Below are 12,659 nucleotides of genomic sequence, written 5' to 3' on the forward strand. Positions count from 1 at the left end.
TAGGATTTTTATAACTTAGGCGAGTACTTGGACCGCAGCTAAGCCTCCGAGTGGAAGTCTGGCTTACCACTCGGTAGGATTTTTATAACTTAGGCGAGTACTTGGACTGCAGCTAAGCCCCCGAGTGGAAGTCTGGCTTACCACTCGGTAGGATTTTATTTAATCTTAGGCGAAACGGATTCGCAGCTATGCCTCCGAGTGGGAGTCTGGCTCACCACTCGGTAAGGATTTTTACAAACTTAGGCGAAACGGATTCGCGGCTAAGCCTACGAGTGGGAGTCTGGCTCACCACTCGGTAAGGATTTTTACAAACTTAGGCGAAACGGATTCGCGGCTAAGTCACCCACTGAGGGAAAAAATTTATTGGACAAAATAAAAAGTGACAAAAATTATGGAGGAACTATGACACTATTATTTTGAAATCCATGAACTACAGGAGTACTTTATTGCAACTCATCCGAGTGATAAACTTAAGTGTAAAATGGGCGGAGTAGTTCCGCATTCCAAGCTCGGGGCTCGTCGATATTATGTTCGACGTTGTAAAGACGGTACGCCCCGTTGTGGAGAACTTTGGTGACGATGAAGGGTCCTTCCCAAGAAGGAGCAAGCTTGTGATGTTTCTTCTGATCCACTCGGAGAACTAAATCTCCTTCCTGGAAGGCTCGACCCCTCACATTTCTGGCGTGGAAACGACGCAAATCTTGTTGGTAGATGGTCGATCGGATCAGAGCCGTCTCCCTTTCTTCCTCTAAAAGGTCGACTGCGTCCTGCCGCGCTTGTTCAGCTTCTGCTTCGTTGTAGATCTCAACTCGAGGAGCATTGTGTAGAAGATCACTCGGCAAGACTGCTTCAGCTCCGTAGACCAAGAAGAATGGAGTTCTTCCGGTCGATCGATTAGGTGTGGTCCGCAGTCCCCAAAGCACCGAGGGAAGTTCGTCGACCCACGCTCCAGCTGCATGCTTGAGATCACGCATCAGCCGGGGTTTCAATCCCTTGAGAATCAGGCCATTGGCTCACTCTGCTTGTCCATTTGTCTGCGGATGGGCGACTGAAGCGTAGTCGACTCATGTGCCTTGAGAGTTGCAGAAATCCCTGAATTCCTCTGAGTCAAAGTTCGACCCATTATCCGTAATGATGCTGTGCGGGACTCCATATCTGAATATCAGTTCCCTGATGAAGCTAACAACAGTACCGGCGTCAAGGTTCTTGATTGGTTTAGCCTCAATCCACTTGGTGAACTTGTCGACTGCCACCAGTACATGCGTGAAGCCACTTAGACCTGTTCTCAAAGGACCAACCATGTCCAACCCCCATACTACGAAAGGCCAGGCGAGTGGAATGGTCTTTAGAGCTGATGCAGGCTTGTGCGACATATTCGAGTAGAACTGACATCCCTCGCACTTATCCACTATTTCCTTTGCCATCTCATTCGCCTTTGGCCAGTAAAATCCGGCTCGGTATGCTTTGGCCACGATGGTCCGAGAGGACGCATGATGACCACAGGTCCCCGAGTGGATATCATTAAGGATGATTCGACCTTCTTCTGGTGTTATGCACTTCTGACCAACTCCAGTCGCGCTTTCTCTATATAATTGTCCTTTGATTACGGTAAAGGCTTTAGATCGACGGACGATCTGTCGAGCCTCTTCCTCATCCTCCGGAAGCTCTTTTCTCAGGATATACGCGATATACGGAACTGTCCAGTCGGGAATGACCACCAAGACCTCCATGACCAAGTCGACCACTGCTGGGACTTCAACCTCAGTCGGATCTGTGGCACTCTTGGGATGTGGAGCTTCTTCGGTGAAAGGATCTTCTTTGACTGACGGAGTGTGTATATGCTCCAAGAACACACCACTCGGAATGGCTCCTCTCTTGGAACCTATCTTTGCTAGATCATCAGCTGCTTGATTTTTCAGTTGGGGGATATGATGGAGCTCCAGCCCCTCGAACTTCTTTTCCAGCTTCCTCACTGCACTGCAGTATCCAGTCATGGCCGGGCTTCTCACGTCCCACTCCTTCATCACTTGGTTGACCACTAAATCTGAATCGCCATAGACCATCAGGCGACGGACGCCGAGTGAAATGGCCATGCGCAATCCGTATAAGAGGGCCTCATACTCTGCCTCATTGTTGGAGGAATCAAAGTGAATCTGGAGCACATATCTGAGCTTATCTCCTCTGGGGGAAACCAGGACAACCCCAGCACCGGAACCATTCAACATCTTAGAGCCATCAAAAAACATGGTCCAATGCTCCGAGTGAACTTCAGTCGGCTGCTGCTGTTCAATCCACTCGGCGAGGAAATTTGCTATTGCCTGGGACTTAATGGCTTTCTTTGCCTCAAACTTGATATCAAGGGGAAGAAGTTCAATCGCCCATTTCGCCACTCGACCAGTTGCATCTCTGTTGTGCAAAATCTCTGATAGTGGAGCGTCGCTGACGACTGTGATGGAATGATCAGAGAAATAATGAGCAACCTTCTTTGTGGTCATGTATATTCCATACACAAGCTGCTGATAATGAGGATATCTCTGCTTGGATGGAGTCAAGACTTCAGACAAATAATACACTGGGCGCTGAACTTTGAAAGCTTTTCCTTCTTCTTCCCGCTCGACCGTAAGCACTGTACTGACGACTTGTCCTGTGGCTGCGATATAAAGCAACAAAGGCTCTTTGCTGACTGGAGCAGCAAGCACCGGCTGGGTGGAGAGCAGAGCTTTTAGCTCGGCAAACACTGCATCAGCTTCTGGAGTCCACTCGAACTTGTCTGCCTTCTTCATCAGTCGGTAAAGAGGCAATGCCTTTTCACCGAGTCGTGAGATGAATCGACTTAATGCGGCCAAGCATCCAGTAAGCTTCTGGACATCGTGCACTCGCACAGGGCGTTTCATTCGGAGAATAGTGCCGATCTTTTCTGGATTAGCGTCGATCCCTCGCTCGAAAACGAGAAAACCGAGTAACTTGCCACCAGGAACTCCGAATGTGCACTTTGATGTACTGAGCTTGATATCATACCTTCTGAGGTTGGCAAATGTTTCGGCGAGGTCAGCGAGCAGGTCGGAACCTTTTCGTGACTTGACGACGATATCATCCATATACGCTTCCACATTCCGACTGATTTGAGTGAGTAGACACTTCTGAATCATTCGCATAATTGTGGCTCCGGCATTCTTGAGGCCGAATGGCATGGTGATATAGCAGAAGCACCCGAATGGAGTGATGAAAGCTGTTTTTACCTCGTCGGGTCCGTACAGACGGATCTGGTGGTACCCGGAGTAGGCGTCTAGAAAAGACAATCTCTCGCATCCTGCGGTCGAGTCAACAATTTGATCTATGAGAGGGAGAGGAAAATGATCTTTGGGGCAGGCCCGGTTGATGTGCTTGAAATCAATGCACATTCGGAGCGATTTGTCCTTCTTAGGAACCATGACAACATTAGCGAGCCATTCGGAGTGGTATATCTCTCGGATAAATCCTGCCGCCAATAGTCGAGCCACTTCCTCACCAATGGCTTTTCTCTTCTGGACGGCGGACCGCCTAAGATGCTCTTTAACTGGTTTTGCTGATGAGTCGACTCTTAGGAGATGCTCAGCCAGTCCCCTGGGAACACCTGGCATGTCAGCGGGCTTCCATGCAAAAATGTCCCAGTTCTCACGGAGGAACTGGATGAGTGCTTCTTCCTATTTCGGGTCGAGTGTTGTGGAGATGTGGGTCGGGGCTGCATCGGGGTCGGTCGGGTGAATGTGAACAGGCTTCGTCTCACCGGACGACTGAAATGCAGATTCTGTGGCGGGTTTCTTGGATCGCAGCAAATCACTCGGATCTGCGTTTTGCTTGTATTCTTCAAACTCGACCGCTGTCACCTGGGAATCAGCAATCTTTGAGCCTTTCTGAAAGCACTCTTCTGCCTTTTTCCGATCACCGGTGACAGTGATCACTCCTTTGGGGCCGGGCATCTTCAATTTGAGGTACACGTAACATGGTCGAGCCATGAACCGTGCATAAGCTGGTCTCCCCAAAATGGCATGATATGCACTCCGAAAATCTACGACCTCAAACGTCAACTTCTCTTTGCGAAAATGTTTCGAATCACCAAACACCACGTCCAGAGCTATTTGGCCGAGTGACTCGGCTTTCTTCCCTGGTATAACTCCATGAAAGCTCATGTTACTAGTGCTTAGTCGGGACATCGGAATGCCCATTCCTTTCAGTGTGTCTGCATACAACAAATTCAGCCCGCTACCACCGTCCATCGGCACTTTTGTCAGTCGAGTGCCTTCGACAACTGGATCGACCACTAAAGCTTGCCTCCCAGGGGTGGCAATATGAGTCAGGTGATCAGATTGGTCGAATGTGATGGGTGTTTGGGACCATCTCAGTAATTTGCTTTTGCTGGGGTAACCATGTTCACCTCGCGGTTAATGACTTTCAATCGACTCTTGCTTTCCACATCTGCAAAGATCATCAGAGTGGAGTTGACATGCGGATATCCTTCCTCACTGTCCTTCTTGTCTTCGGCCTTGTCCGACTCCTTTTCCTTGTCTTTAGACTGTTTTCCTTGAAACTGCTGGATCAGGAGTCGACATTGGCGAGTGGTATGCTTTGGGTAAATGATATTCCCCTCTTCGTCTTTCTTCGTGTGGATGTGACACGGCATATCCATCACGTTGTTCCCTTCTTTATCCTTTACCTTCTTAGGGTTCCAGGATCCTTTTGGTTTCCCTTTAAATTTTCCATGAGTCACGGCCAGAGCCTCCCCAGGAGCTGCCGGTTCAGCCTTCCGCTTCTGTTTCCGACTGGTGTTTCCCTTCTCCGACTGGCTCGGCTTGTGCTTGCCGCTTCGGAGTCGGTCTTCTTCTTCGCCGTTGGCGTACTTGGTAGCAATTTCCATCATCCGACTCAAGGTCATGTCTCTGGTTCGACCAAATTTCAAACTGAATTTCTCTGTTCTTGACACCATCCTTGAAGGCGCAGACTGCCTGATGATCAGACACATTCTCCACAGTATGGTGCAAAGTGATCCATCTCTGAATATACTCCCTGAGAGTCTCATTGGTCTTCTGCACACAGACTTGCAGCTCCGTCAATTCAGCCGGTCGCTTGCAAGTTCCTTCAAACGTTCTGACGAACACTCGGGACAGATCTTCCCAAGTGTAAATGCTGCTAGGAGGTAACTGATTCAACCACGCTCTGGCAGAACCTTCCAACAAGAGGGGCAAATGCTTCATGGCCACCTCGTCATTCCCACCACCAATCTGAACCGCCACTCGGTAGTCCTCAAGCCAAGTTTCAGGCTTAGACTCACCGGTGAACTTGCTGACTCCTGTTGCCAACCTGAAATTGGGAGGAATCACTGCAGCTCTGATAGCTCTGCTGAAACATTCCGGACCAGAAACGTGCACTCGACTGCTCATAGGCACATCTCTGTCGAGTCCACCTCGATGGGCTCTGTTCCGGTCGACCAAGCCTTGCACGATAATGGATCGCGCGTCGAAGCCTGGTTCTCTGGGGTCGACTGGAACTCTTCGCCCCGCACTGAGCTGACGTCTGCCATCTTGCTGCCGAGGAGCATAAGACCCACCCCTCGGAGGGGAAGTGGGCACTCGACGCCTATCATCTCGGCCGTGTCGGTCTCCATATTGGTCTCGCCGATTCTCGCGCCCTTCACACCGCGGAGGCAATCTGGGTCTGTGAGCCGACTGAACCGTATTCGCAGCGACGGATCGACTGTGAATTCTGTTGCGTGACTGCGACACGGCTGAATTCTGATCTCCTGCTGCCCGGAGCAGATCCCTGATCTGCATCAAGCCTCTGCCAGCTTCCGACTGAGAGGGCTGAATGGACTCTGCTATACGGGTCGCAGCTGCTAAATTCTGGATTGGGGTTCGATATACCTGAGTCGGCGGGAAGAGTTGACGTTGATTGGCGTCGGGAACTCGTTGCCGCGCGCGCTCGTCGAGTGCTCGCTGAAGATTCTCCAGGCGAGCGCGTTCGGCCAAATTGGCCAAACGTGCCTCCTCCAAGGCGCGAGCCTCGGGGGTTTCTCCTGCGATGGGAGTATGCAGGGCATCCATGTTCCTGCGGCGAAGTTCCTCTCTTTGCAGAGAGTCGAGTGGCTCGGGCTGGTACTCTTCGTGGTCTCGTGCGGGGTCGCCTCCGTCGCCTGCCCCACCATCACGGGCGAAGCCAGGGGGCTGCGAGGCCCGTCGACCATCAGGATTTCCGCCGCTGGATCACTGCTACCGCATTCGGATGCAGTCTCTACGGAGCCAGTCGACAGATCGAACAGGCCGTAGAGAGATTCGTCGGGCTCGATTGCCGCAACTTGGGTGGTGGCCCTCTGGCGGGCCACCACGTGTCTCACCCACCGCTGAAGCCTCGACCGACCCGAGCGCTTGCGCTGGCGGGAGACCGGGAGGGTGGTCGATAGGGGAGTCGACCGATATGGGGTCGACGGTTGCCGCAGCAGAACGCCGCGGACACATGCGCGAAAATGCGTCGCACCGCGGACGGGGAGCGCATCGACGTCGAGTGGAGCCTCCTGGAGCCAGGCGGAGTCGTCGGCGACAAAGGTGAGAGCACCGAGACGAATCTCTCGACCCTCGACCAAAACCCCAGCAGCTACCATGATGAAAGTACTCGGAAGAATCGCAACTTCTCCACAAAATCGCTAAAACACCTGGCCCACGGTGGGCGACAACTGTCGTGGATCTAAGTCTGACAGTAGAGTGGGGGGTAGGTATGGAGAGGCAAGGTCCTAGCTATGGAGAGGTTGTAAGCACAAGAGATGTACGAGTTCAGGCCCTTCTCGGAGGAAGTAAAAGCCCTACGTCTCGGAGCCCGGAGGCGGTCGAGTGGATTATGTGTATATGGATTACAGGGTGCCGAACCCTTCTGCCTGTGGAGGGGGGTGGCTTATATAGAGTGCGCCAGGACCCCAGCCAACCCACGTAATGAAGGGTTTAAGGTACATTAAGTCCGGTGCGTTACTGGTAACGCCCCACATAAAGTGTCTTTACTATCATAAAGTCTACTTAATTATAGAGCGTTGTAGTGCAGAGTGCCTCTTGACCTTCTGGTGGTCGAGTGAGTCTTCGTGGTCGAGTCCTTCAAGTCAGTCGAGTGAGTCCCTCGTAAATCGACTGGAAGGTGATCTCTTCTAAGAGTGTCCTTGTGCAGGGTACTTAGATCAGGTCTGTGACCCTACCCTAGGTACATGACTCCATCACCCCTTTCCTTCTTCCCTCCCCTCTCTTCATTCCCTCTCCTACTCCTAATAGGAAAGGGGGGGCCAAACCTACTTGGAGTAGGTTTGCCCCCCTAGGGCGCGCCTCCCCTCTTGGCCGGCCCCCTCCTCCTCTCCCCCTTTATATACGGAGGAGGGGGGCACCCCATAGACACACAAATTAATCTTTGTGATCATTCCTTAGCCGTGTGCGGTGCCCCCCTCCATGATATTACACCTCGGTCATATTGTAGCGGTGCTTAGGCGAAGCCCTGCGACAGTTGAACATCAAGATCTTCACCACGCCGTCGTGCTTCCGGAACTCCTCCCCAAGGCTTTGCTGGATCGAAGCCCGGGGTGTGTAATCGAGCTGTACGTGTGTCAAGAACTCGGAGGTGCCGGAGTAACGGTGCTTGGATTGGTTGGACCGGGAAGACGTACGACTACTTCCTCTACGTTGTGTCAACGCTTCCGCTTCGGTCTACGAGGGTAGGTAGACAACACTCTCCCCTCTCGTTGCTATATCATCACCATGATCTTGCGTGTGCGTAGGAATTTTTTTGAAATTACTACGTTCCCCAACAATGGCATCCGAGCCTAGGTTTTATGTTTTGATGTTATATGCACGAGTAGAACACAAATGAGTTGTGGGCGATATAAGTCATACTGCTTACCAGCATGTCATACTTTGGTTCGACGGTATTGTTGGATGAAGCGGCCCGGACTGACATTACGCGTATGCTTACGCGAGACTGGTTTTATCGCCGTGCTTTGCACACAGGTGACTAGCGGGTGTCAGTTTCTCCAACTTTAGTTGAACCGAGTGTGGCTACGCCCGGTCCTTGTGAAGGTTAAAACAGCATCAACTTGACAAACTATCGTTGTGGTTTTGATGCGTAGGTGAGATTGGTTCTTGCTTAAGCCCGTAGCAGCCACGTAAAACTTGCAACAACAAAGTTGAGGACGTCTAACTTGTTTTTGCAGGGCATGTTGTGATGTGATATGGCGAAGACATGATGCTATATTTTATTGTATGAGATGATCATGTTTTGTAACCGAAGATATCGGCAACTGGCAGGAGCCATATGGTTGTCGCTTTATTGTATGAAATGCAAACGCCCTGTAATTGCTTTACTTTATCACTAAGCGGTAGCGGTAGTCGTAGAAGCAATAGATGGCGTAAACGATAAACGATGCTACAATGGAGATCAAGGTGTCGCGCCGGTGACGATGGTGACCATGATGGTGCTTCGGAGATGGAGATCACAAGCACAAGATGATGATGGCCATATCATATCACTTATATTGATTGCATGTGATGTTTATCCTTTATGCATCTTATCTTGCTTTGATTGACGGTAGCATTTTAAGATGATCTCTCATTAAAAATTATCAAGAAGTGTTCTCTTGAGTATGCACCGTTGCCAAAGTTCGTCGTGCCCAGACACCACGTGATGATCGGGTGTGATAAGCTCTACGTCCATCTACAACGGGTGCAAGCCAGTTTTGCACACGCAGAATACTCAGGTTAAACTTGACGAGCCTAGCATATGCAGATATGGCCTCGGAGCACGGAGACCGAAAGGTCGAGCGTGAATCATATAGTAGATATGATCAACATAGTGATGTTCACCATTGAAAACTACTCCATCTCACGTGATGATCGGTTATGGTTTAGTTGATTTGGATCACGGGATCACCTAGATGACTAGAGAGATGTCTATCTAAGTGGGAGTTCTTAAGTAATATGATTAATTGAACTTAAATTTATCATGAACTTAGTCCTGGTAGTATTTTGCAAATTATGTTGTAGATCAATAGCTTGCGTTGTTGCTTTCATATGTTTATTTTGATATGTTCCTAGAGAAAATTGGGTTGAAAGATGTTAGTAGCAATGATGCGGATTGGATCCGTGATCTGAGGTTTATCCTCATTGCTGCACAGAAGAATTATGTCCTTGATGCACCGCTAGGTGACAAACCTATTGCAGGAGTAGATGCAGATGTTATGAACATTTGGCTAGCTCAAAATGATGACTACTTGATAGTTTAGTGCACCATGCTTAACGGCTTAGAATCGGGACTCCAAAGACGTTTTGAACGTCATGGACCATATGAGATGTTCCAGGAATTGAAGTTAATATTTCAAGCAAATACCCGAGTTGAGAGATATGAAGTCTCCAACAAGTTCTATAGCTAAAGGATGGAGGAGAATCGCTCAACTAGTGAGCAAGTGCTCAGATTGTCTGGGTACTACAATCGCTTGAATCAAGTGGGAGTTAATCTTCCAGATAAGATAGTGATTGATAGAATTCTCTAGTCACCATCACCAAGTTAGTAGAACTTCGTGATGAACTATAGTATGCAAAGGATGACGAAAACGATTCCCGAGCTCTTCGTGATGTTGAAATCGACGAAGGTAGAAATCAAGAAAGAGCATCAAGTGTTGATGATTGACAAGACCACTAGTTTCAAAATAATGGCAAAGGGAAAGAAAGGGAACTTCAAGTAGAATGACAAGAAAGTTGTCACTCCCGCGAAGAAGCCCAAAGCTGAACCTAAAGCCTGAAACTGAGTGCTTCTACTGCAAAGGAAATGGTCACTGGAAGTGGAACTACTCCAAATATTTGGTGGATAAGAAGGATGGCAAAGTGAACAAGGGTATATTTGATATACATGTTATTGATGTGTGCTTTACTAGTGTTTATAGTAGCCCCTGAGTATTTGATACTTGTTCGGTTGCTAAGATTAGTAACTCGAAACAGGAGTTACAGAATAAACAAAGACTAGTTGAAGGGGAAGTGACGATGAGTGTTGGAAGTAGTTCCAAGATTGATATGATCATCATCGCACACTCCCTATACTTTCGGGATTAGTGTTAAACCTAAATAAATGTTATTTGGCGTTTGCGTTGAGCATGAATATGATTTGACATGTTTATTGCAATACAGTTATTCATTTAAAATCAGAGAATAATTGTTGTTCTGTTTAAATGAATAAAACCTTCAATGGTCATACACCCAATGAAAATAGTTTGTTGGATCTCGATCGTAGTGATACACATATTCATAATATTGATGCCAAAAGATGCAAAGTTAATAATGATAGTGCAACTTATTTGTGGCACTGCCGTTTGGGTCATATCGGTGTAAAGCGCATGAAGAAACTCCATGTTGATGGGTTTTTGGAATCACTTGATTATGAATCATTTGATGCTTGCAAACCGTGCCTTTTGGGCAAGATGACTGAAACTCCGTTGTTCGGAACAATGGAATGAGATACTGACTTGTTGGAAATAATACATACCAATGTATGCGGTCCAATGAGTGTTGATGCTCGTGGTAGGTATCGTTATTTTCTGACCTTCACAAGATGATTTGAGCAGATATGAGTATATCTACTTAATGAAGCACAAGTCTGAAACATTTGAAAAGTTCAAAGAATTTCAGAGTGAAGTGGAGAATCATCGTAACAAGAAAATAAAGTTTCTACGATCTGATCGTGGAGGAGAATATTTGAGTTACGAGTTTGGCCTTCATATAAAACAATGTGGAATAGTTTCACAACTCACGCCACATGGAACACCATAACGTAATGGTGTGTCCGAACGTCATAACCGCACTTTATTTGATATGGTGCGATCAATGATGTCTCTTACCGATTTACCAATATCGTTTTGGGGTTATGCATTAGAGACAGCTGCACTCACGTTAAATAGGGCACCATTAAATCCGTTGAGACGACACTATATGAACTATGGTTTAGCATTAAACCTAAGCCGTCGTTTCTTAAAGTTTGGAGCTGTGATGCTTATGTGAAAAAGGTTTTCAACCTGATAAGCTCGAACCCAAATCGGAAAAGTGCGTCTTCATAGAATACCCAAAGGAAACTGTTGGGTAGTCCTTCTATCACAGATCCAAAGGCAAAACATTCGTTGCTAAGAATGGATCCTTTCTAGAGAAGGAGTTTCTCTCGAAAGAAGTGAGTGGGAGGAAAGTAGAGCTTAATAAAGTAATTTGTACATTCTCTCGAATTGGAAACTAGTTCATCACTGAAATCAGTTCCAGTGATGCCTACACCAATTAGTGAGGAAGCTAATGATGATGATCATGAAACTTCAAGATCAAGTTACTACCAAAACCTCGTAGGTCAACCAGAGTAAGATTCGCACCAGAGTGGTACGGTAATCCTATTCTAGAAGTCATGTTACTAGACCATGATAAACCTACGAACTATGAGGAAGCGATGATGAACCCAGATTCCGCGAAATGGCTTGAGGCCATAAAATCTGAGATATGATCCATGTATGAGAACAAAGTATGGACTTTGATTGACTTACTCGATGATCAGCAAGTCATGTTAAATAAATGGATCTTCAAGAGGAAGACAGATGCTGATAGTAGTGTTACTATCTACAAAGCTAGACTTGTCGAAAAAGGTTTTTGACAAAGTTCAAGATGTTGAATACAATGAGATTTTCTCACTCGTATCGATGCTTAAAAGTCTGTCCGAATCATGTTAGCAATTGCCACATTTTATGAAATCTGGCAAATGGATGTCAAAACTGCATTCCTTAATGGTTTTCTTAAAGAAGAGTTGTATATGATGCAACCAGAAGATTTTGTCAATCCTAAAGGTGCTAACAAAATGTGCAAGCTCCAGCGATCCATCAATGGACTGGTGCAAGCATCTCGGAGTTGGAATATACGCTTTGATGTGTTGATCAAAGCATATGGTTTTAGACTTTTGGAAAGGCCTGTATTTACAAGAAAGTGAGCGGGAGCACTACAGCCTTTCTGATAAGTATATGTGAATGACATATTGTTGATCGGAAATAATGTAGAATTATTCTGCAAAGCATAAAGGAGTGTTTGAAAGGAGTTTTTCAAAGAAAGACCTCGGTGAAGCTGCTTACATATTGAGCATCAAGATCTATAGAGATAGATCAAGACGCTTGATAAGTTTTTTCAATAAGTACATACCTTGATAAGATTTTGAAGTAAGTTCAAAATGGAGCAGTCAAAGAAAGAGTTCTTGCCTGTGTTACAAGGTGTGAAATTGAGTAAGACTCAAAGCCCGACCATGGCAGAAGATAGAAAGAGAATGAAAGTCATTCCCTATGCCTCGGCCATAGGTTCTATAAAGTATGCCATGCTGTATACCTGATCTATTGTATACCCCACCACTGAGTTTGACAAGGGAGTACAGTAGTGATCTAGGAGTAGATCACTGGACAGCGGTCAAAATTATCCTTAGTGGTATAAGGATATGTTTCTCGATTATGGAAGTGAAAAAAGGTTCATCATAAAGGGTTACGTCGATGAAAGTTTTTCCACTAATCCAGATGACTCTAAGTCTCAATCTGGATACATATTGAAAGTGGTAGCAATTAGCTAGAGTAGCTCCGTGCAGAGTATTGTAGACATAGAATA

This window comes from Triticum dicoccoides, chromosome 1B (genome assembly GCF_002162155.2).
Source record: "Triticum dicoccoides isolate Atlit2015 ecotype Zavitan chromosome 1B, WEW_v2.0, whole genome shotgun sequence".
Lineage (NCBI taxonomy): Eukaryota > Viridiplantae > Streptophyta > Magnoliopsida > Poales > Poaceae > Triticum > Triticum dicoccoides.